Source organism: Salvia miltiorrhiza, chromosome 2, assembly GCF_028751815.1.
Source record: "Salvia miltiorrhiza cultivar Shanhuang (shh) chromosome 2, IMPLAD_Smil_shh, whole genome shotgun sequence".
Taxonomy (NCBI): Eukaryota; Viridiplantae; Streptophyta; class Magnoliopsida; order Lamiales; family Lamiaceae; genus Salvia; species Salvia miltiorrhiza.
Window position 1 is genome coordinate 66,211,682 of NC_080388.1, and position 26,828 is coordinate 66,238,509.

At 39.4% G+C, this 26,828-nt stretch overlaps 2 pseudogenes; one reads left to right on the forward strand and one right to left on the reverse strand.

Annotated features, from left to right (window-relative positions):
• The first annotated feature begins 11,524 nt into the window (after nt 1–11,524).
• On the forward strand, nt 11,525–14,335 carry LOC131013132 (U-box domain-containing protein 51-like; annotated as a pseudogene).
• A 360-nt stretch (nt 14,336–14,695) lies between these two features.
• On the reverse strand, nt 14,696–25,616 carry LOC131013133 (dihydrolipoyllysine-residue acetyltransferase component 2 of pyruvate dehydrogenase complex, mitochondrial-like; annotated as a pseudogene).
• Nucleotides 25,617–26,828: the final 1,212 nt, after the last annotated feature.

Consider the following 26,828-nt stretch of genomic DNA (forward strand, 5'->3'; position numbering starts at 1 on the left):
TTTTTGTGGGTGCGATTCTTGCTGTGAATCACATGATTCACTTTGCTTTGTCGGCCACCTTACTTTTTTGGTGCCCGCGGAGTTCTTCCCTTTGGAGTCTGATGCTTGTCATGCTCATCAGACCGGAACCTCCTTCTGTCAGGTTTCGGGAAGAAACCTTTTCCGAATTCTGGCTCTTTCTGCGACGAACATTGATCGCAGATTTTCTCGATCCATTGGCCCAGATGAGCCATGTTGCAGAATTTGCGACGAGTCTCTTTGCTCCCCGCAATCTTGTTGTCCCAAATCGTTTGCCTCTTTTTCTCGAAAGATTTTTCGGCAAACTCGGTTGTTGTTCCTGTCATAGTGTTAACCAGGAACGTTCCCAGATCTGAACTTTGAAAGAACTTAAATCTGGACTTCATTTTGTCCATCTCTGTGAGACAGACCCATAGACCCCATGCTCGTCTCGTGGAAATTTGTTCCTCCGTAAAGGTTGAGGCGATTGGGACTTGAAAATCAGGAACTTTGATCCGGTTCAAGGCTCCTGTATCTGGTCTCCGAAGCTTGATGAAATGAAAAGCTTCATAGACTCCTTTTCCGACAGGTTCTGGTGCTGCACTGAAGAAGTATAGTTCCAGAACATCTCCCCGTTTAAGGGACTCGTTGTTCTCCCAGGCTTCAAACACCGTTCTCTGGATCCACTTTGGTAGACCCTTGATTTCGTTGAAGGCTGGAGCAGTAGTATAAACTGAGGCCAAAGCCCCAAACTCATACCATTCCTTGATGTGATTTGGATTGGCTCCCGGAGTTGTCCAAATCCTAGGGTATTTCCCTGCAACATCAACCCGACAATTTCCCGGATTAATGCCCTTTCTCGTGATGAGTTTCTCCCACCGGTCTTGATACATCTGCCAGGAAGGAGAAATATCAATAAAATTAGTATCAACCTTAACTTGGCCTGTCATGGGCCTAAGATTGATCTCTTCCTCTTTTACCCCAGAGGTGGAGGGTTGACATGTTGATTCAGGGTGTGACCCCTTAACAACATCTTTTCCTCGAGCGTCCGGCTGTGAAGCCATTCTCTCAGGACTTGTGCTAGGGGTACTTGAATCCCCTACTACAGGTAATCCGCCCTGTACGGAAAGCATTGCTTTAGCCCGGTTTTCACGGACAACGCGCAAGAGCGGCTTGCTGAGTACTTCCTGAAGATTGAACATCTTCATGAAGCAATCATCGATTTGGTTGGATACTTGGGCTTCGTCAGCCGCTTGTATCTTTCCAGCTTGTTTAGTGTGTAGTACACACTTCTGCCATTCTTGTTGTAGCAGCTCAAGACTTGCAAAGAGCTGCCCCTGTATTGCCTCGATGGCCTCCACTTCAGGGAGCTCCATCCCTTGTAAGGAAATCTGCAAGAACATTTTGATCAGATTTCAAAACGACAATATCATAATCATAATATTGACATTCGGCTTGCCATCTAAGCAATCTAGATTTTTCAGGCTTAGATTCAATCCTTTTTGTTAAGAAAGCTTTAACGTTAGTGTTATCTACTTTCAAAACAAATTTCTTAGCAAGTAAGAAAAGCGGCCATTTTTTAAACGCCTTTCGCACTGCAAAGAATTCTTTTTCGTTGATGTGCCATCGCACAGCTTCGTCGTCGGAGAAAAGACCGCTACAGTATCTGCAAGGTTCTTCTCCAAAAGGGGTGATCTTTGTGAGCACAGCTGCCCACCAGAAATCACTCGCGTCTGTATAGAGGACCAGATCATCCTCATCTTGTGGTATTGAAAGCTTTGGGAGATTTTTGCAAATCTCTTTCAACTTCTTCATACCCTCTCGATGTTCCTCCTTCCATATGAATGGAACATCTTTCTTCAGTAGTGGACTGAAGACCTTTCTGTGTTCTGCAAGGTTTTTGATAAACATCCATGCAAAATTGACAACTCCGAGAAAACTTTGGAGCTGCTTCTTCTCTTTGAGATCCTCCGGGAATCCCTGGACTTTTTCCACAATATGATCTTGTAGAATAATCCCGGATTCATCGATCTCGATCCCCAGAAACTCCATCTTCTGGGTGGCTATGACTGCCTTCTTTTCAGACAGCACTAATCCTTCTTGTTGACAAACATCCGCAAAGATCTCCAGATGCCTGACATGTTCATGAATGTTTTTTGATGCAATAAGAATGTCATCAATATAAACAAACATAAACGAAGAATAATCTTTGAAGAGATTATCCATCTTCCTTTGGAATATCTGAGGCGCGTTGGCTAGCCCCATTGGCATGACATTCCAGACATAATGTCCTTGAGGAGTTGAGAAAGCTGTGAACTTTTTACTCCCTTCCTCCATGCGAATCTGGTAGAAACCTGATTTGCAATCGAACTTTGAGAATACCTTTGCACTTCTGATGCAGTTGATAAGGTGTTCTCTACTTGGGATGAAATATCCATCGAACTCAAGAATGTCATTAATCCCTTTATAATTAATGACTAATCTTGGCTTTCCTCGCTTGATCTCCCCATGATTTCTCACCAGAAATCCAGGACTGCTGTAGGGTGATCTTCCTCCTTCAATCAGTTTCAAATCAAGGTGTTCCTTGATTATACTCATCATATCCTGTTGATCTTGAGGGTTCATCAGGATAGGTTTGTACCTTACGAACTCATGCTCCTTTCCAGTTTTAACTTTCAAGGTTGCTCTGAGCTGGTTCTTGTCCCACCATGCCAAAGGATCCTCGTGGTAACACTTCTGGATTCTCCTTTTGACATCAGCAATGGACACCTGTTCTTCCTCCTTGATATCTTTGTGTGATATCAGGGATACTTTGAGGATTTGAGTTTCTTCCTCAGAGAGATTTGGGAATCCCTCAGTTCTGCATTTGAGCAAAACTTCTCCGAATCTCCTTTGATCCTTCATTTGGGGTCTCCGGAGTCTGCCATCATCACCACGCTTGCTGCGGAATTTGATTGGCATTGATCGATGAAAAGCTCCATTGAGCCTTTGCACAATGATTTTGTGATCACATTTGGTTGTGAACACAAGCCTCCTGGCTTCATTGTCCTGTATATACCTCTTGAAGCTTTGCAGAAAATTATTTCCTAATAATATATCTGCTCCGGTATCATGGAAATAAATTGGTGGAGTCTTGACCTTGTACCAAGGTGTCTGTCCTGCTCCGCCGATCAGTATTTCCGTTTGTTTTACTCCTTTTGATAGAAGCAAAATCTTTTTGGAGAAATCCCTTCCTACAATCCGAGGTAGATCTTCTTCCACTTCTGCTGGAAAGACTCCTCGTTTTGCTGTACAGATTCCTGCTCCCGAATCCACATAAGCAGCAAAATATTCTGCTTTGTACTTTTCGTATAACATCCCTACCGAGATGTATATCGAGAACGGACTTGTCATTGGATCATTACTCTTTGACGTCCAATGGTAATCTCCATTCCCCCTGATTTCCATGACCATGGTTTATATTTGTCAAGGAAATCTCGTCCTAAGATCAGGACGTCCGCTTCTGGTCCGGCTTGGCCTTCGGTCTGGATTTCAAAACCTCCAACCTCCAGAGTTCCGATATATCGGTTGTCTCCTGGATTCACCAGATAATACAACGAACTGCAAGGAAACTTGTTTTCCCTGCTTGTTGTATCGAATCTTGTGGAAACTTGTCTCCATCCTTCGGGACATTTGAGCTTGACCCTCATGCCTGGAGCTGGTGTTTCCTGAATCTCCCTTCTCTCGTATGACTGAGAGAAACTTCTTGTAATAGGCTCTGAAGTAAGCCTATTTCCTTGGAATGATAGCCTTGGTGCTCCCAGTCTGAGACTCTGGGTATGGCTAAGCACCGGTTTGTCTCCAACGTCGATGTCGATTTCCCTGATCCGGGGAATTTCCACTCGGTTTGGAGGGGCTGCCTTGGCTACTTCTTTGAATATTTCTGGAATTTCAATAAATTCTTTTCCCAGAAATAACTCTGTATGATGGGAATTTGATAGGGCATACGAGACTTGATAAGTCAGTGAGTATGGCCTGTTTCCATCCGTCATGTACTCCTTCTTTTTGTAGTCCTGATAGAGAGTCAGGGCTCGGCTGAAGGATGAATCTTGCAGATTATAAGCGATTTGTGGATAGAACTCGGTTATAATCTTCTTGGCATAGAGATTGCCTGAAAAAGCTCCAAGAACTGATTCTCTGGCATCTCGGACCCTTTTATCGCAGAGTGTGACGTCAATTGGTTGGTCTGTCCCTGGGAAAAGAGAAGATTTGATTACCAACTGAATTGCTCCAATATGAATCCATTTCATCGTACTTGCGACTTCTGGCTTCATTTTCTTGAGATCCTGCCTGATATCTTCGGCCGGAACCAGCTGGATTTCCACCTGGTTACTTGTAATCTCAATTGGAAGCGCCGTTTCTTGGCTTGTGACGCCAAAATAGACATGATGCTTCCTCTTAGTTGGAATCAAGCTATTTAAAACTCGATTCAATCTTCCATTGGAAAACCCTTGATAGGTTCGAACCTCTTCAGTTTCCTTTTTGAGTTTTCTCACGAGCTGCTTCACCACTTCTTTTTGTGGAATCAGAAAATGGCTGGTAAACCCCTTCTGATCCTCCTTCTGGGTGTGGTGAACCTCTTGCTCCTCTTTAGTCTGACTCGTCTCCGGTTGATCCATCGGTCATCTCCGAATCCTCAGAACTAAAGACCTCTTCTTGCTCATATATACTCTCATCAGAGGATATATCTTCGAACTGATACACGGGTATCAATTCCTGGTGGTAGATAGCGTCTTCGATATCCGGTGTGGATTCGAATTTTCTTATCTTCCTTTTCTCGTTGTCTGGGCAATTGGTTGAAATATGCCCCTTTGCACCGCACGACCAGCAGTTGCAATCCTTGAAACTTTCATTTGCTTTGGCCTGAGCGCGCCTGAAAGTTTTCCTTGCCGGGATTCTCTTTTGATTTGAGAATCGGTTTCTTGATGGTCCGCTCCGTTGGCCTGACTTGTAAGAGCGTGCCTTCTGTCTGGTCCACATAGTTCTTGGCTTCCAAGAACTCCTTCTGGACTTTCTTTCATAGGGTTGGTACCTATGTTTCTTTCGGCTTTTCCTTTGATACAGCAACTCAGCACCAATCTCTGTTGGAAGATCAATGTTGTCGCACATCAATGGAGATTTCTTGTTGAGTCTTCTCAATCTCTTGAGATTCCTCTGGTCCGCCGCCTTCTGGCACCATTCGGACAGTTTCTTGTGAACATAAGACATCCTCCTCGAAGCACTGTCAAGTGGATATCCTCCTGGTGAAACATACTCATTGATGAGCATTTCCCTCAATGGACTTGGAAGCTTTGGAAAGAAAAGGTCCATGGCCGTCTGATCTTCAACTTCCCCCATATGAACATATAGGGTGTATAGACGCAGAAATTCATTGAGAGCTTTTGGCTCTAGCACTATCAACCTTGGATTGTAAAGTGCCTGTTGATATTTCTTGCGTTTCTCCTCTGCGGATCCTTCGAAAAAACCCATTCCCAAGAAATGGATTTTAATCTGTTTAGTAATTTCCTTAATGATGTCATATAAGGACGTGCTACTAAACATCTCCTCCCTGGTTGGAACTTTTTGGGTGTTGCATCGAATAGAGATGTAGACGTCGGGTCTTTGGACCATTGATTCCGAATTTTTCCGGAACATGGTTTTCGCCTTTCGATCTCCTCCATTCTTCTCTGGATATCACGCAAGAGGGTTAATATTTCCTCTTGTTTGAGTGATATTCTGCTTAGCTCCATTGGTAGATCGTATAGCTTGACGCCATAATATTCCACCGTCTTTTGGATCTCCCACAAGTTGACGTTGTCGGAAGAGCTTGGCTCGATCTTTTGGTAGCCCGGATAGACTACTCCTGCTTTGTCTTTTGGTTCCATCAATCGTGTGACTGATGGGCCTCGTCTCTCCTTCGTTCAATGGCCGTTCTGGCAGTGGCCATTCTCATGAGATACTCATGATAGAATTGGATACTCGCGATGATATCGCGAATAAGCTCGATATCTGCTCCTCGTCGTAGGTTGGTAACGAGGACTCGATTGTTCCATTTGAGATCGCTTATGAAGCGACTGGTTTCTATCTCCAAATTTTGGAGAGAGTTCCTGTAGTGTACACATCTCGGACACTCGTCCGGATCCATAAACTTAAATTGGAGTCTCCTCCCACATGGGTTAATAATAAAATAAACTAAAAATTATATAATTCCTCTATAAAAACCCGCTCTGATACCATTTTAAACAAGGATCTTTAACACTGTTTTTTGCTTAAAGGTACGTGGCGTTGTCTCACAGTCCAGACCCAGATTACCAGGTAATCTATCGGGCACGAGGAAAGTTTCCAGCCGATATACCATTCAAGCCCCAATTTTAATGCATATAATGAATTAAAGAGAATTCTTGGACATAGCAAAACAAAGGGTGGAAATAGCTGAAGGGCAAAATTGTCCAAAGTGGGTACATTTTGTATGTTTTAAAATAGGTGGGTACATTTTAGGTTTTATCTATGAAAAAGGGTATTTTCAACCATTAACCCTAATTTAAATTGCATAATTAAAAAGAAAGCATAAACATGAACTAAAAACATAAACATGATTAAACGAAAATAAATTGAATTGAAATACGAAATACCGTAAATGTCTTGAACGTGTAATTGTGTCACGCAATCACAATCCAATAAATAACTAAAAACTTAACTTAATCGAAAACTAACTAAAAACAATGAATTTTCAATACTATGAAAAAGAACTATGAAAGCAATAAATTCTAAATTTCGGATGCCAAGAGATCTCAAAGATGGAGTCTAAAACTATAGCAAAAGATAGATGATTTTACAATAGAAATGAAACCCTATTTATAGACCTAGCTCTGGTGAGAATAAGCATAGCTAGAAAGTAATCGGTGCTGGCAAGAATAAACATAGTTGGAAAGTAATGGTGCTGGCAAGAATATGCGAAGCTGGAAAGAATAAACATAGCTCTGGAAAGTGAACTCTGATGATTATGCTTGGGAAAGGTAGTCAGCGTTGGCGAAATAGGTGGAGCTGGAAATGGTCAGCGCTGGCATTTATGGGCGGAGCTGAAAATGGTCAGCGCTGGCAGTTATGAGCTGAATTGAAAATGGCCAGCGCTGGCAAGAATGGGTGGAGCTGAAAATGGTCAGCGCTGACAGTTATGAGTTGAGTTGAAAATGGTCAGCGCTGGCAGTTATGAGATGAGTTGAAAATGGTCAGCGCTGGCAAGAATGGGTGGAGCTGAAAATGGTCAGCGCTGACAGTTATGAGTTGAGTTGAAAATGGTCAGCGCTGGCAGTTATGAGCTGAGCTGAAAATGGTCAGCGCTGGCAGTTGACTCTGGCACTTAGCTCTGCTATGTCGATGTCTGCTAAAAACACCATTTTTAACCCAAAAATCTCCAAAATTGCATTCTTCCATCTATAAACCTAAATCTCCTGCAAAGCATCAAACAAACCATAAAACGCACCAATTTCCAGAAGATTTAATTTAAAATATGCACATGCAAACCCCTAAAATTAGAACAATTAAGCATAAATCACTTAGTGTCCCATATTTTCATGTTAGAGATGATGTTAGTTTTTGGGTAGTTGGTTTGTGGATCGGAGTGGCTTGTTTGCGTTTTTGTCAGATTCCTGGTGCACTCGAGTATGGACTCGGGTAGGTCAAGCATTAAAGACATATTTTGTTCCTCTTTATCTTTTTCCTCAGTGGATTTTTTTGATCTCTCTACTTTAGTTTTTCATTTTTATTTTTACTCGTTGTAATAAACGAGTTTTTTCATTGGTTTTTTTTCCATTGAATTTTCATCAAAAGTTTTTAATGAGGTTTGACCCGTAATTAGGGTCTCTATAATTTCAAGGGTTTACTTAATTTTATCTTTTTATGTAATTTCTATTTCTAGAGCAGTTATATAATTTATCGATCCAAAAAGCGTTACAAATTTGGAGTCGCCCTCCACCAAATTAGAATTTGTTAGAGTTATGGAGTTGTGTATTAGTTTGAAGAGATTAAAATATATTTAAATTATTTAATGCTTGTTTTCAATTTCCACTGCATATTTTTTACATTATTGTGCGCTTTGTCTTCATAACCTTTCGTTTTTCCAAACGAGCAACAATTTGAGACTTAAGATCCAACCATTAATCTATATATCATGAGCTTCTTCTTCTTTGCGATAATTAAAATAAAATGTCCTATAATTTAAGCAACAAGTGCAAATGTGTCGCTACAATTTTATTTGCAGAAAATTAATATAGTGGTGGAAGATAATTCCTCTTCTTCAAGAAAATTAATGTGTACTATAATTTAAGTTGTTCTTATAGAAAAAAATGGCGTCACTCGTGGACATATTAGAGATAAATTTAGTACATCATCGATCATTGAATCATTTCTCATCATATAGTATGTAGAAAGGCATTTATTTTCTTTAATTGTAATGAATATTAGTTTGTCCCACCGCGCAGTAGGAATTGACTTTGATGTGTATATATATATACTTATTCTTCATGTGTAGACTTTTATGGATGTAACATGAAACACACACACACTCATTCACTAATACAATAATGGTTTAAGTTAAACGTTTAAAATGATGATAAAATCAATAAATGTATTAATGAAAGCAGATGAATATTTAACGGAGTATAATAGTTAAAAACTTTATACTAAAGCATAAAAGTTGGTTATCGTGACAATTGGAAATATTATATTGAACGTGTAAAATTATTATATTCGCCACAAAATTAATTAATTGTATTCTGAAAAAATGAAAATAAATAATACTAGTAAATTTTTGCTCTTTCATGGAATTCGAACTCAAGTACTATATTTATTTATCAAAATAGTGCATCCAATGTAGATTTTAATGATCAAATGATTGAATAATTTTCATGTTCACACTTTAAATAAGGGTTCTCGTTTGGTAGGGTCAAATAAATAAATAAAAGAAACAATCCACCCAAATGGCCATAATGAAGAATGAAAATCAAATTTTGTCCACCATTTGAAAAAACACAAATTTTGGCCATTTTTATTGATTTGGACGCTTTTGCCCTTAATGAGGCGGACTGGGTAGGATCAGACACGCGGGTCGCGTGCCGGGTCGGGTTAGGCACTTATGGCACTATTAGTGCCATAAGTGCCAAGATGGCACTAATAGTGCCATAAGTGCCATAAGTGCACACTTCCCCCTAGGGTTTAGATATTCCATTTAGGGTTTAGATTATTCATTTGGGGTTTAAATGTTCCATTTAGGGTTTAGATTATCCATTTAGGGTTTAGATGTTCCATTTAGGGTTTAAATGATGTTGTTGTTTCTGTATTTGTGCTGATGACCATTTTACTTAGTTTTATTTTGAATTTCGTTGGCACTTATGGCACTAATAGTGCCATAAGTGCCAAAATGACTATTTTACTTGGTTTTATTTTGGATTTTCGATGGCACTTATGGCACTATTAGTGCCATAAGTGCCATCTTGGCACTTATGGCACTAATAGTGCCATAAGTGCCTAACCCGACCCGGCACGCGACCCGCGTGTCTGACCCTACCCAGTCCGCCCAATTAAGGGCAAAAGCGTCCCAAAGCTATAAAAATGGCCAAAATTTGTGTTTTTTCAATGTGTGGCCATAAATTGTGTTTTATGCTTCATTTTGGCTACTTCAAAATTTTACTCTAAATAAAATACAAAAACGAGAACCCTAGCTAGCAATTTATATATAGCAGATTAATATATAATTAATGTACATTCTCATAGCTAAAGATAGTTCTGCATTCTATTGTGCGGAGAGAGCTAATTTTCTTGTTTTTGTTTTGGACTGGGCCTAGCTAGGACTTAGTTTGTAGAGAAGTAGAAATTTGCATGTGTTTGAAAAACAAAGTTTGGCATTGATCTTGGGTTTACTATAAACCAGTATAAACTAGTGTTGTATTCGTGTGATACATGGTTTATAGACATGTAAAACTTTATACACAAACATAAAGAAAAAAAAAATCTCAAAAAATCGTTTATAAGTGTGTAAAACTTTGTATTCATGAACAATCAATACACAAATATAAGTGGAAAAAGATAAATGTCATAAAATCATAATTAATGTAAGAAGACAAATATAATATATTTTATAAATAACATATTAAAAATACATATTGACATCAAAAAATCTCTATGAAGTATGGGTAACATCTTAACATCGTCTTCGTATATATAAAATTTTCATACCTCAACATTAGTAATACATGATACAAATTGATCCTGACTTTATTAATTGTCATCGCATAAGACACAACTAAACTAATGAAAATTAGTGAGGTTAATTGAATGATAATCTTGGATCCGTCAATGCTAACGAAAAGTGAGATATTAAAACCTTATGTTCAACTTTATGACATTCAACAATCTTCCCCTCTAGAACTTGCAGATCAAGTCTAGTACTAATCAATTTAGTTCCATTACGAAGTCTATTACAATGATCTATATTTTTCAAGAGCATAATATTGGAATTCCAGCTTTAACAATTAATCGATGATTAGGTGTAACTGAATACATAATTCCATTTTTAAATTCATCCAACAAATTGCTACTTAAGTCAAATTTACATGCACTATATATCTAAACTCAAATAATTATGACCATCAGATTTATCGAGATTGATGATATATTGATTCATCATATATAGCAACCACATCCAACATAAGAGCAAATATAGTTGTATTTTGTAAATAATTATTATTAATAATACAATGGATATGTGTTTAACTATGTCTCATGTAAAAAATCTCAATCATTCTAAATATTAGTAGTTGGTATTTTAAGAATACTATGACCATCATTTGAATCACCTCACCAACGATTTTATCTCACACTTACTCATTCACCTCAATATCACACATTTCTCTTTCTCTCGCTTTTTCTCATCTTCACGCGCGTGTACACACACATATCAATCTTTTTTTTCATAAAAATCATAATATATATTGATATTATTAGGCCAATTGTTTGATCTTATTTGAAATAATGTCATTGATAGACAACAAAAATAATGAAATTCATATGTATTTATACACATATTATATCATAATGTTATAGCTTAATCCACTTAAAAAACAACAAGAAATTTTGCTTCTAAAAGAATCATATAATAAACAAGTACTTATCTAAATATACTTCTATTATATGCAATTTTGCTTAATGAAATTAAAGATGTCAAATTGAAATTTCGATCATGGTACGATTGAGAGACCTCGTTACTCAATTACATGAATTTTGTGAGTAATCAAAATTTAATTACACGAATTTATGTAACAATGTGAATAAACGATAAAACGAATTAATACTTTTATCTATACGAATATAACTATAATTTCCTTTTGCCATAATCTTGTCTCGTTTGCATAATAACTCTAACGCCACATACATACGAAATAAAAGCAAGCCGAATTAAAATAGTAGAAAAATTAATGTGGCGCAAAAAACGTAGACCGAGGAAATAAATGGTGATAGAAAAACAAAAAATTGAGAAATCCATCCGAAAAGGTTGTCGGCTTGGATGCATGCATGCGAATTGGGTGGGTGAGGTAGCGAAAAGCAGCAACCACCATCGACGGTGGTGCCGCTGCCCAACGCTGCCGCATCGGACATGGCAAATCATGAGTCGTTCTCGTCAACGGTGGTGGCGGTGGACCGAGACAAGAACAGCCAACATGCCCTCCGATGGGCCGTCGAGAATTTGAGGTTGAAGGAGAAGAACATCGCCCTCGTTCACGTCTCCACCAATCAACAACGTACTCTTGCTTTCTTTCCAATCTGTATACACATTCACATTGCCGTTGCGATGGAGAAATTAACATAAAATTAAATTAAAATTTTATAATCTCTCGAAATTAATATAGGATTGAAATTTATATATTGAGTTTCGGTTTGGTTTGGTCTTCCATGATGGTTTTTTGGTGCAGAGGATAGTGAGGGAGGTCACTCGGAAATGCAACAACTGTTCCTTCCATTTCGCGTGTTTTGTGCTCGGAAAGGGGTAATAAGTTTAAGATGGTAATTAAGAAATGTAATGTAAATTGGGTAATGATGGAGTTGAGATTTCAGATTCGGACCAAGGAAGTGATCCTCCGCAACGCGGACATCGCGGGCGCCTTGGCGGACTTGGTCAACGCCCACTCCATCAGGAACATACTCCTCGGCGCTTCCAGTAGAGGCGCCATAGCCAGGGCTTTTAGGAATGGAGATGTCGCCACTTCCGTTGCCAAATTAGCACCGGATTTCTGCTCTGTCTACGCCATCTCCAAGGGAAAAGCCAACAGAATCAAGTCTTCCACTGCCACCGCTTTGCCACCTCAGCCTCATTATCAACCCAGTAGCCCCTCAGAGAGGTCTATAGCCAGCTCTGCACCTTCTCCTGTATACTCCACCACCAGCAGCCATGACTCAACCCACCTTTACGCCGCAATTGATTCAAAGCCTCACCCCCTCGACTACCATAACCTTTCTTTTTGTTCCACTAATCACTCCGACCACCACTCCCATATCTCCTACGAGCTACTAGACCAACCCAGAACATCCGATGCCAATCTAGCAATGGTAACTTCACCAATCCCCATCTACCTACAATAAATAACAATGAAATACTCAAAACTTTATATACGTTGCACAGGAACTGGAAGACGAGCTCAAGAGAGTGAAACTAGAGCTGAAACAGATCACGGACAAGTACAATGCAGCTTGCCGAGATAAGGTACAAAAATCATTGCAACCACGCGTTTTGTTGAATCATGCTACATTAATTATGTATGCATCGACAGGAAAGAGACATAGCAGAATCAAGAATGACAGAAGAGGCGGCAGCGGCGATAGCAGAAAGAAAGAAGGCGGCCATAGGAGATATTACACAAGGCGCAAATAGTGACGGATTTGGAGTCGGAGAAGAGGAGAGAGGCGGAGAGAAGGTTCAAGTCTGAGTCGGAAGAGAAGCAGAAAGCAGTTGATGCATTACAAAACAGCTTAGCTCAGTGCAGAAGGTATTCGCCTCATGAAATAGAAGCAGCAACCAACAACTTGAGGTCTCACAAGATCGGCCAAGGGAGCTACGGACCCGTTTACAGAGCCAAGCATCGATCACACGGCCGTGGCCATCAAGATCCTCAAATCCGACATACCAGATGGGCTGAGCCAGTTCCACCAAGAGGTGGAGGTGCTGAGCCGGATGAGGCACCCCAACATGGTGATCCTAATGGGAGCGTGCCCCGAATACGGCTGCCTCGTCTACGAGTACATGGAAAACGGGTGCCTCGAAGATCGCCTCTTCTGCAAGGACGGCACGCCGCCCCTACCATGGACCACGCGCTTCTCAATCGCTGCTGAGATCGCCACCGGCCTCAACTTTCTCCACCAGACAAGGCCGCAGCCGCTCGTCCACCGCGACCTCAAACCAGCAAACATCCTCCTCGACAGGAACTACGTCAGCAAGATCAGCGACGTAGGGGCTGTCGAGGCTCATCCCTCCGCCCCAACCGGACAACGCCACTCAGTACAGGGTGACGGCCGCCGCGGGGACCTTCTGCTACATCGATCCGGAGTATCAACAGACGGGCCTGCTGGGGACCAAATCGGATGTGTATTCCTTGGGGATCATCTTGCTGCAGATCATCACTGCCAGGCCCCCAATGGGGTTGACACATCTAGTTCAAACAGCAATCGAAAACGGGAGATTTGAAGAGATTCTTGATCCTAGAGTTGAAGACTGGCCGCTTCAGGAGACTCTAGAGCTCGCAAAGTTGGCCCTGCAATGCAGTGAGCTGAGGAGGCGGGATCGGCCGGACCTCCACTCGGTGGTGTTGCCGGAGCTTGTGAGGCTGAGGGATGTGGCATCCAAGCTCAAACCTGAAAGAAAAACGTATTATTTCACCTATGCACATCAAGAAGCATCTCCTCCGTCATATCAGGTACTGGCTTATCCAAATTCAAAGAATCTAGCCCCCCTTGGATTACTTTTTCTGTCTACTTATTAATGTGTGATTTAACATGTACGTTCGAACAGGGAATTAGCAAACTCAAAAGCGGCAGGAGGAATAATGCGACGGATGGGTAGTTTTTGGGAAGGATGTTTTATGAAGATATGAATGTAAATTTTGAAGTCCAAGTTAGAGTGGTTTTTTGCAAGTTTCTCACTCAAAATACTACTTAGATGTTCATATCAGAAATATAGAATATGACTGTGAAAATAAAATTTTCTTGTATATTAAGAGATAGAATGGTGAAAACTGTTGCTTTCCTCCTTATTTTATTGTGTGATTTTCACTTTCTTGCTCGTTCAAAAACTCGTCACCTACGCTGCATATAATCAAACGAAACTAGCACCGAGTTCCTGTTCCAGCGCCAATCGCGGGGCTAGAACAGGACCTACTTCACCAGAATCGGCTACCTCGCTAAGTTTGATCATAATTTATATGAGATAAGTAAAAAAAGATGAAAATTTAAAAACAAAATGCTAATGTCGACTACTAGTGAGCGGCTCACAAATAATGTGCGGCAATATCGATTCTCATACATATACATATAAAAAGAACCGATATGTCAATGAGCATCTATTCCCCTTCGCAATTTCACTTTCTGAATGTTCTTTTCCCTTCTCCTTCATGATTTGTATTCCCATATTTCTAAAAAAATCATTCAGCAACCAGGTACTCATGATCATAAATCTTATTTCGAACAACAAATTAATATGAACCAATGTGTCATGTCAATTTCACCCGCTCTACATGAATCATTATTCGATAAAAGTACACACATAGCATATCCCGCGAAAACTTTACTATCAACATCTTCATGGTTCGGAGAAACTAAGAAACGTGGATGGTTCAACTCAAACCAACATAGACTGTGGATTCTCGATGTAGCCTTTGAAAGCCTTGAGCCACTCTGCTCCGATGGCGCCTGCATGCACTCGCCACCAACATATAGGTGTTACTATATAGTAATGTTTGCGGGTGAATGTAGTGGAATTAGTGAGGTAAGCTTACCATCAATGACGCGATGGTCACAGCTTAATGTGACAGCCATGAATGAAGCGAACTCGTACTGGTTGGGGCTGGAGCCAGGTATCACCCTCCTTTCAGCTGTTCATATGGTGAAGATCGTTGTGATGCGAAGTTTGAGATAGAATGAGAGACGCAGAGTCAGTCTTACCGGATCCAACGGCTAGAATGCCCGATTGAGGTGGGTTGACGATTGCACGGAATTGCTCGATGCCAAAAGGCCCTCCCAAGTTTGATACGGTGAATGTACCTCCCTACAATGAGAGAAAATAAGAATCTGTTACTACTATAGAAGTTTGCATTCTTACAACTTCTAATATACTAAAGGATAGTTCAGTAATTTAGTGTAAGATAAGAATCCTTTAGTATTTTATTTTTTTAAATCGTGATAAAAAAAATATATAGTAGTGTTTATGTGCTCTGCTCGTCTGTAGGCTAGGGAGTAGGGAGCTTGCCTGATAAAGGTTTACCTCATAATCTTCAGGTTTCAAGCTGTTCTCTCTTGCTTTCTCAGCTAAATGCTTAACTTCCTCCACAATTCTTGATAAACCTTTCTTGTCGGCATCCTGGGAAATTTAGCGAAGATAGAAGATGTGATGATGCAGTTTGAGGTGAAAATTACATAATGCGATTAGAATTTGTGGTGCTTCACCTTAATTACAGGCACACATAATCCGTTGTCTGTTTGCACAGCAACATTAATATTGATATTATGATACCTGTATGGCAAGATGCTGCAATTTTAGTAGACTCTTGTTGGTTAAACAACTACTTGAATTCGTAAGCATTCTTACTGGCGAATATAATCATCAGTCCATGAACTATTGCACTGAGGAACCTCTTCTAAGAGCCAAAGCAGCAGCCTGCAGCAAGAAGAAGTATAATCAGGTTGTTATGAATCACAGCCAAACTCTAACACGTGTTGCCACTTCAGACCGATGAAGAGGGACAGGCACAGAGTGAAGGAAAGATTGGTCTATGCCTAAATGTTTTGGTACCTTAATCACAAGATCGTTGACAGATATCCTTTTCCCACCTGAAGCTTCTTGCAATGAATTCAGATGGCTGCGCAGTCTGCATAAAAGTTACAGAAATTGAACATTACTGTAAATTTTGTGGCGTTAAGTATTCATTTGAACAAGGGATAAAACTCACTCCATAAGCTTGTCCACACATGTATCTACAGTTAGGTAGTAGTGTGGAATGGTTTGCTTCGATTGCAATAGGCGTGATGCTGTCACCTGCCAAAGAATCTAATTTGACTCACTTCGATCCCCATCAGCATAACCAACCCTCATTATTCTAATATCGTTCACAAAGAATGTTTGTGTTGAGTTAGGCACAAGGTCTGGTTACAATTTAGACACATACACAAACTGAGACCACTGGGAGACTTAGCTCCAAATGCATAAACTTTGGATTGTTTACCAAATATAACAGTATATATATATATGCGTGTTTGTGTGTTTGTACCTTTCTAATTTGAGTCTGTGGAATGTCTATGTAATCTAGGGCAGGGGAAACTTCTTTGCCACCTGAAGCTGCAAAACGGAGAAGGTAAAATAGGTTATGTAAATTGCCTAGAAGATTCATGGATGAAAACAACAATATAATCTATGGCCACAAATTTTGCAGGAAGAGAAAGCATTCAGATAGAACCAAAGAAAGCCCAGTGAATCAACTAGACACAAATAAAGGGCGGACCAGAAATACCAGGACGATCTTTTATATCAGTCTTCAAAATGCTTCCATCAGGACCAGTTCCTCTTGTACTTGAAAAAGATACCTGTGGTTATGAAAATGCATGGAGCAGAAACCTTCAGGGAAATAAAAAATGTTCTTACTAGGTGTATAGTTGTGTAACTCTTATTATCTACACCACTTAACTTACCTTTTCATCTTTCGTGAGCAAACTGGTGAGAGGACCAGTGAAAATCCGGTCCCCTGCTGAAGATCGCTCGCTGGGCTTGGATACTGCCACTTCAGGACTTTCTTCTTTCGGTTGAAGTTAGAGGAGAGAGTTCTTTGGACGAAGCTGCAGCGCCTGATATTAAAGGAGAGTAGTCTTTAAATTTGGAAACATCCTCCTCTTCCTCCACAGTTACAGCGATTATCTAAGATCATACGATGCTTTCGTCAGTCATCATACAATACTGGAAGACAAGAAAATCTCAAACAAGTGTAAAATTTGATAGACCAAGCAATATGTGTGAATAACAAGTTCACAGGCTACATCAGCCAATACCTCACCAACTTTAATCCCAGTTGATCCATCCCCAAGCACGATTTTCGCTAGATATCCTTCCTCCATGCATTCCATTTCAACCGATGCTTTATCCTTGAAACAGCAAACAGATGTGGAAGTAATATATCAAATTTCACCTGAAATTGGAGATTTCGCAAATTCCATCAGCAGAAGGCTACAGAGGCGAAAAGGGTACCTACAGTTTCCACTTCACACAGTACATCTCCTGGAGTAAGTTTTTCGCCTTCTTTCTTCATCCACTTTGCAATATTTCCCTATATTGCACGCGACAAGAAAAATTAAGCATAAAGTAGCTGATACATGGCAAGGAGATTACTTGAAATGAATAGCTCATGCCTCGGTCATTGTAGGTGATAATGAAGGCATCCCAATCTCTTGGTGTGGTGGAAGACCTGAATCATAGTAACTCATTAAAGGGAAGATAAATATGCCTGAAAATAAAAACTATAGAAGAGAGCAGGACTCAATTTAAAACCAAAACATCCTGGAAATTTGGTCAATATGACTTTGATCACTTTTTATGTTTTACAGGTATTATTGGCCTTCGTCATTTTGAATTATTAATTAATGTACATAAGTATGAAATATTCAAATAAAAAAAAATGATAAAGCAGAGTCACTTATAGACATTCCGCGACGAACAATCAATTATGTCCTTGAATATTCTTTTACAGGGAGGACTGTAATACTTAACGAACCTGAATCTGTAGAATAATATCTAATGAAGTTCCGCTGTTGGCTGAAACAGGCATCATGCAGACAGGAAATCAAGATTTTTTTACATAAAATAGAATTATAGTGAAAATATAATACAAGATTATGACAACCTCTTTTTGTACACTAAGCCCATTGCAGGAGAATGCCCCTTTCTTGCCGTCCACAAAAATTTTCCTTTGTCCATTCTAACAGTTGATATCTTCATTACAATTTTCCCATGTTATGCTTAAATCACCTAAACAGGTGGCAAAATAATAGAAGAAACATGATTTGTATTATCACCGTTGTCTGATTGATTGATTGGCAAATTGGGCTAGAAGAGCCTTTGACGGGAAACCTTGAAGTGCCATGTTTGTTTCCAGGTCCTAGACCATGTTGGGTGGACTTGGGAACATCTGTTTCCAATAGATAATGCATTTAAAATGAAAACTAAATACCATGCATACACACATATATATGCATGCATTGAAATAGAAACATACACAAACACAAAAACAAAGACACTATACGTAAACAAACATGCATGGTTCTAGCCACATGCTGAATCTTAATCGTAATAAATCATGACTGAGTTATGCCCAAAAGTTGATGCCTTGCAACAAATTATATAGCAAAGAGGTGCTACTGAAGGTAATTACACTTCTCATCTACATCTGAAGACAATCCAAGATGAAGCCCATTCCAATTAGGTACACTAAAACACCTTCATTGCCAGTAGGAAGAACCATCTCTTGACATCCATCTTACTTAAAGCCAACATGGAGATGAAAGAGACGTTGTGCTAAGAAATTAGATAGAAAGATTGCTTGGCCACTTACCATCTATATGATTGACGGATGTCCTGGCATGATGGGTAAACCAGCATACAAGAATCGCATGGTCTTTTTGTATGGCATACTGTGTATATCTGAGCTGTAGAGTGAGAATGAAAAAATATTATTTCATTGAACATAATTCTTCACAAGGAATTAGCCAAGACGATGCTGAGACTTCCCATTTCGTTAGTAATCAAAACTCATAGCCTGCAGTTGTTTTGATTGCTACAGTTAATTACTTAATAAACTCACATCTCAGTCTACAAGAAGATAAATAATACGTTTAATGGTTCAAATATTGACAGGTAATTCCATGAATCCAAAACAATCAATGTGAAAACACCATCAAATTTCATTTTTCCCATTTCAAACCATCTAAAGAAGAATTTCTTTGCTGATTCCACCTTGATTTACATTCCAGTGAGTACTCTGACCACAAGGTAATCTTCATAGTGTTAAGAGGTGACTGCAAATCCATTCAGCTAAAAGATGAGGTCCTTAGTTGCAAATAAGGAGTTTGTTTGAGATGGTTATATGGATGTGATGCAGGAGTCGATCTCAGCCGTTGATGGTGTATGGTCTAGATTCATCAAGCTATGGTATATAATAGCTGGTAACTGACGAGCTAGAATTCATTCTAAGTCATGCAGATTGTGTGTGAGAGAGAGCAGTGCGTAGTGAAGAGGGAAAAGAAGTGAGATTACTGTAGTTCAAAGTTAGGTTTTACAGTAGCTTCTTTCTTCAATTGTTCTTCCTTGTAAACACATAGTTCCATGGAAATAAAAATAACCACCGATTGACCCTCCCGTGGAGTAGATCAAATCTTTGATCGAACCACGTAATTGTCGAGTTCTTTTATTCCTGTTTTGAGTGAGTAATTTTGTCAAACAGTTTTTGTGCATTCGTGAGTTTCTATCAACAATTGGCGCCGTCCGGTGGGGAATCGAACTCGCGGCGAGCGAGCGACGATTGCGGCAGAAGAAATTGCCGAGGGGGAGGAGAAATCGCTGTGGAAGATTGCGGTGGAGGATTTTGTAGAGATAGTTTTCTGATCGGCGAAGGAGGAGCAGATCGATCGGTGAAATTGATCGGAAGAAAAGCTTACGCGAGAGAAGTTCGGCGACTGAATCACGGTAGAAGGATTTCTGATTGGGTATCATCGAAGAAGAAGGTCTCAGCGTCGGAATTTGGAAGTTCTGGCCGGTGAGAATACTGATCGAAGGATTCGATAAAATCTACAGAGCTATGGCATCGGCAAAATTCGATATGGAGAAATTCAATGGCAATAACGATTTCTCCCTCTGAAGAATAAAAATGCGAGCCATGCTAGTGCAGCAGGGATTGGCCAGCGCATTGACGGAGGAGAAGGGAGAATCTGATTCGACTGCCAAGAATCGAAGAGAAGAGATTCTGGAGAAAGCACATAGTGCGATTATACTATGCCTTGGCGATAAGGTTTTGCGAGAAGTGGCAAAGGAGAAGACCGCCGCAGAAATCTGGAAGAAGCTCGAGTCATTGTACATGACGAAGTCACTCGCCAATCGCCTCTATATGAAACAGAGATTGTATTCATATAGATTCTCGGATGAAAAAGGCATTGATGAGCAGTTGGATGAATTTAACAAATCTGTTGATGATCTGGAAAACATCGACGTTAAGCTCGGTGATGAGGACAAGGCTATCATGCTCCTGAATGCCCTGCCCAAGAGTTTTGATCATCTTCGTGATGCGATGCTGTTCGGGAGAGAGAAGAGCATAACCTTGGAAGAGGTGCAGAATGCTCTAAAGGCGAAGGAGCTTCAGAAACAGAACGAGAAAAAGCAAGAAATCTCGAATGAAGCTCTGAATGTCAAGTTTCAGAAAAGGGGCAAGTTCAAGAGAGGTAAAGAGAGTTTGAAGAAAGTTGTTTCTGAAAGTGAAGGAACTGAATCAGAAGAAGAAGAAGAAGAAACGAGAAAGTGTTTCCATTGCAAGAAGCCCGGTCATATCAAGAAGGACTGCACCATATGGAAAAGAAAGCAAGAGCAGAAATCCAAGAAAGCTGGGAACGCAGAAGTTGTTGAGAACTTTGAAGATGCGGAGATGTTAAATGTGGTGGAGAATCACGTTGGAAATGATTGGATTCTAGACTCGGGTTGCAATTTTCATATGTGTCCGAGAAGAGATTGGTTTATGAATCTACAGAAAGTCGAGAAGGGTTCGGTTTTGTTAGGAAACGGTGAAGCTTGCACAGTTGAGGGGATTGGGAATATCGAGCTCAAGGTTCATGATGGTTCGTACAAGATTTTGACTGATGTCAGGTATGTTCCTGGGATTAAAAGATGTTTAATATCTCTTGGTATGCTTGAATCAAAGGGCCATAAATTCATGTCTGAAAATGGATGTTTGCATGTTCTTAGAGGTTCTAAGATTGTGTTGCAAGGTGTTAGATATCGTGGTTTGTACTATCTTGATGCTATGACTGTTAGTGTTGATTCTGAGTCTGATATCATTGATAGTCCTGAGGTTTGGTGTGTAGAATCAAGCCATAAAAATGACAGGGATAAGGATGAACTTTTGGAGCAGAACATAGAAAGAACTCCATGTATGTTTGGTGCTGATTCTAGTGAGCAATGTATTCTGGATAAAAATACTTGTGTTTGCAAAAAGAAAATTAAGGAAGCTGAAGGAATGCAAGTCAGTTTCGGAGCCAAATTGGTAGCTCAATGTTTGGCACAGAAAAGAGAAGATGATGCTGCTGCTTCCATGGATGAATGTTATGTTATCAGAGATGATGTGCAGAATACTAATGAGAGTTTTGCAGAGGTTTATGCAGAGCTTGAGTTAGTAAACTCAATGTCTCGGTGAAGAGACATTGGAGAGCCCTGTGATGGGGCAGGTTGGAGGGGAAGTTGGATCATGGTGATTTGAACTTTATGGATTGACAGTCAAGGTGGAGATTGTTAAGAGGTGACTGCAAATCCATTCAGCTAAAAGATGAGGTCCTTAGTTGCAAATAAGGAGTTTGTTTGAGATGGTTATATGGATGTGATGCAGGAGTCGATCTCAGCCGTTGATGGTGTATGGTCTAGATTCATCAAGCTATGGTATATAATAGCTGGTAACTGACGAGCTAGAATTCATTCTAAGTCATGCAGATTGTGTGTGAGAGAGAGCAGTGCGTAGTGAAGAGGGAAAAGAAGTGAGATTACTGTAGTTCAAAGTTAGGTTTTACAGTAGCTTCTTTCTTCAATTGTTCTTCCTTGTAAACACATAGTTCCATGGAAATAAAAATAACCACCGATTGACCCTCCCGTGGAGTAGATCAAATCTTTGATCGAACCACGTAATTGTCGAGTTCTTTTATTCCTGTTTTGAGTGAGTAATTTTGTCAAACAGTTTTTGTGCATTCGTGAGTTTCTATCAACAATTGGCGCCGTCCGGTGGGGAATCGAACTCGCGGCGAGCGAGCGACGATTGCGGCAGAAGAAATTGCCGAGGGGGGGGAGAAATCGCTGTGGAAGATTGCGGTGGAGGATTTTGTAGAGATAGTTTTCTGATCGGCGAAGGAGGAGCAGATCGATCGGTGAAATTGATCGGAAGAAAAGCTTACGCGAGAGAAGTTCGGCGACTGAATCACGGTAGAAGGATTTCTGATTGGGTATCATCGAAGAAGAAGGTCTCAGCGTCGGAAATTGGAAGTTCTGGCCGGTGAGAATACTGATCGAAGGATTCGATAAAATCTACAGAGCTATGGCATCGGCAAAATTCGATATGGAGAAATTCAATGGCAATAACGATTTCTCCCTCTGAAGAATAAAAATGCGAGCCATGCTAGTGCAGCAGGGATTGGCCAGCGCATTGACGGAGGAGAAGGGAGAATCTGATTCGACTGCCAAGAATCGAAGAGAAGAGATTCTGGAGAAAGCACATAGTGCGATTATACTATGCCTTGGCGATAAGGTTTTGCGAGAAGTGGCAAAGGAGAAGACCGCCGCAGAAATCTGGAAGAAGCTCGAGTCATTGTACATGACGAAGTCACTCGCCAATCGCCTCTATATGAAACAGAGATTGTATTCATATAGATTCTCGGATGAAAAAGGCATTGATGAGCAGTTGGATGAATTTAACAAATCTGTTGATGATCTGGAAAACATCGACGTTAAGCTCGGTGATGAGGACAAGGCTATCATGCTCCTGAATGCCCTGCCCAAGAGTTTTGATCATCTTCGTGATGCGATGCTGTTCGGGAGAGAGAAGAGCATAACCTTGGAAGAGGTGCAGAATGCTCTAAAGGCGAAGGAGCTTCAGAAACAGAACGAGAAAAAGCAAGAAATCTCGAATGAAGCTCTGAATGTCAAGTTTCAGAAAAGGGGCAAGTTCAAGAGAGGTAAAGAGAGTTTGAAGAAAGTTGTTTCTGAAAGTGAAGGAACTGAATCAGAAGAAGAAGAAGAAGAAACGAGAAAGTGTTTCCATTGCAAGAAGCCCGGTCATATCAAGAAGGACTGCACCATATGGAAAAGAAAGCAAGAGCAGAAATCCAAGAAAGCTGGGAACGCAGAAGTTGTTGAGAACTTTGAAGATGCGGAGATGTTAAATGTGGTGGAGAATCACGTTGGAAATGATTGGATTCTAGACTCGGGTTGCAATTTTCATATGTGTCCGAGAAGAGATTGGTTTATGAATCTACAGAAAGTCGAGAAGGGTTCGGTTTTGTTAGGAAACGGTGAAGCTTGCACAGTTGAGGGGATTGGGAATATCGAGCTCAAGGTTCATGATGGTTCGTACAAGATTTTGACTGATGTCAGGTATGTTCCTGGGATTAAAAGATGTTTAATATCTCTTGGTATGCTTGAATCAAAGGGCCATAAATTCATGTCTGAAAATGGATGTTTGCATGTTCTTAGAGGTTCTAAGATTGTGTTGCAAGGTGTTAGATATCGTGGTTTGTACTATCTTGATGCTATGACTGTTAGTGTTGATTCTGAGTCTGATATCATTGATAGTCCTGAGGTTTGGTGTGTAGAATCAAGCCATAAAAATGACAGGGATAAGGATGAACTTTTGGAGCAGAACATAGAAAGAACTCCATGTATGTTTGGTGCTGATTCTAGTGAGCAATGTATTCTGGATAAAAATACTTGTGTTTGCAAAAAGAAAATTAAGGAAGCTGAAGGAATGCAAGTCAGTTTCGGAGCCAAATTGGTAGCTCAATGTTTGGCACAGAAAAGAGAAGATGATGCTGCTGCTTCCATGGATGAATGTTATGTTATCAGAGATGATGTGCAGAATACTAATGAGAGTTTTGCAGAGGTTTATGCAGAGCTTGAGTTAGTAAACTCAATGTCTCGGTGAAGAGACATTGGAGAGCCCTGTGATGGGGCAGGTTGGAGGGGAAGTTGGATCATGGTGATTTGAACTTTATGGATTGACAGTCAAGGTGGAGATTGTTAAGAGGTGACTGCAAATCCATTCAGCTAAAAGATGAGGTCCTTAGTTGCAAATAAGGAGTTTGTTTGAGATGGTTATATGGATGTGATGCAGGAGTCGATCTCAGCCGTTGATGGTGTATGGTCTAGATTCATCAAGCTATGGTATATAATAGCTGGTAACTGACGAGCTAGAATTCATTCTAAGTCATGCAGATTGTGTGTGAGAGAGAGCAGTGCGTAGTGAAGAGGGAAAAGAAGTGAGATTACTGTAGTTCAAAGTTAGGTTTTACAGTAGCTTCTTTCTTCAATTGTTCTTCCTTGTAAACACATAGTTCCATGGAAATAAAAATAACCACCGATTGACCCTCCCGTGGAGTAGATCAAATCTTTGATCGAACCACGTAATTGTCGAGTTCTTTTATTCCTGTTTTGAGTGAGTAATTTTGTCAAACAGTTTTTGTGCATTCGTGAGTTTCTATCAACACATAGAATTTTCAAAGTTGATTTAATCTCTTCATCTACTTCCACCCAAAAGCCCCTTTGTTGGACTTCTTCTACTGCTCCATTCTCATCCACTGTTACTTTCTACAACTATTTACCAAATTAAACTGATAATCAACACATTAATAGGATAATAAACTTATATCACTAGTAATTTTAGCATCTCCATCCACAGCACTCAAACATGAAGAAAGGGCGACAAATGAAATATGGAAGCAGGCGTAAAGCCTCTAAATGTGACGAAATTCAATCCTCAAGGAGTAGAAACAAATAAAATTCAACAGAGTTGCTGTTACACACAATTTCCAGGATGCATGATTTGACAAATTTTCCAAACACAATACAGCTCAAATCGATCAAGTCAGCTGCAAAATCCCCAAACCACAGACCAAATCATTTCACATTGAGCTACCACATCTCGTTAAACACATGCAGATGAACAATTAATCGAATCGAGCTAATGCATACTCATACACAAAAAGGAAGACGCAAAGCAGAAAATTGATCTGAAAAAAGAAAAAAATGCAAATGCATGCATCCATTACAGAGAAACAAACCAATTAATTATGGCAAAAAACGGATCACCTTTCTATAGTGATGAAGAATCTTCGATGCATAGATCATGACGGTAAGCTGAGAACGCCTGATCTCGAGAAGATTGTTTCTCGAATTGGTTAGATTTGGTTGTTTATGGCTGTTGAGTGAGAAGAAATTGCAGGATTGAAACTGTGGGTGAAAATGGGGCATAAATAGCAAAATCGAAGTGAGTGTAAAAATATTCTGGGAAAAAAAGCTCCAAACAGCGCAGCAACCGCTTCTTTCCTATTTCAAGTATTCACATGCAAAATGAAGCGAATTTTTTTTCGTGTAATAAGGTTAAATACCCATTTCTATTGTAGTTGGTGGAAAACATAATTTCTATTAAAAAAACATATGAAAATTACCTTAAGAAAAAATAATAATGATTAGTTAGAATTTTAGACAACTAGCGTGTAACCCGTCGAAATTCGATGGATAATTACTTTGATAGTGTTTATAGTTATAATAATAAAATAATTTTTATATCAACGCGATACATTTGAATTTGATATGTAAATAACGATTTTATTATTCGTTCGCATTATACAAATATAAGGTAATACTCGCTCCGTCTCATAACAAATCTCCTACTTTTTTTTTTGAGTTATCTCATAGATTAGGACATTTGTTATGGGACAGAGAGAATATACATATTAAGTATCCATATATATTTAAATTTATAAATATAACGTGTCACATTAATTAATCCGTCTCAATAGATATAAATTGGAAAAAAAATCACGTAGGCATGTCAATAAATATTCCTACGTCCGTCTAAAAATTAAACTCATACACGTCCCAATTTCGATTAGTTGCATGAACATGTTTAATTTTATAAATATAAGCGATTACAAATTTATATATTTGTTTCCGTTTAATTTATATACTCATATTAAAAAGTGATTTTTCTACCTATTCATATTTGGGTTAATAGTGTTTTATATTCCGAATTTTCAGCATTTTTCATAAAATGTCCCGAACTTTCATTTTCTTCTAAAAAATCTTGAACTTTTAATTTTTTTTTCCACAAAATATCCCGCTATACAAAATTCGATGATGGAAATATGATAAAAAAAAAAAAAAAAAAAACACAAACTTTCAGCGTTTTCCAACAATGGTGGTTCCTAATATGGTTTTCCAACAATAACGGTCTCAAAATATATATTTCTTTCGGCGAAATAATTCATCTTTTTGTTGCCAAATTTTGTATAGCAAGATATTTTATGAAAAAATATGAAAGTTAAGAGAAAATTAAAATTCGAGACATTTTATGGAAAACTCTAAAAGTTTGGGACATAAAACACTATTAACCCCTTCATATTTCAATCTCGTATAGTAATATTCATTATTTAAATAATATCTTAATAAGCTCAACATTTACTAGCACACAATCTAAAATATACTACAATATTATATTAAGACAATATCAATTAAATAATATTATTATATATTAATACATCACATATAATAT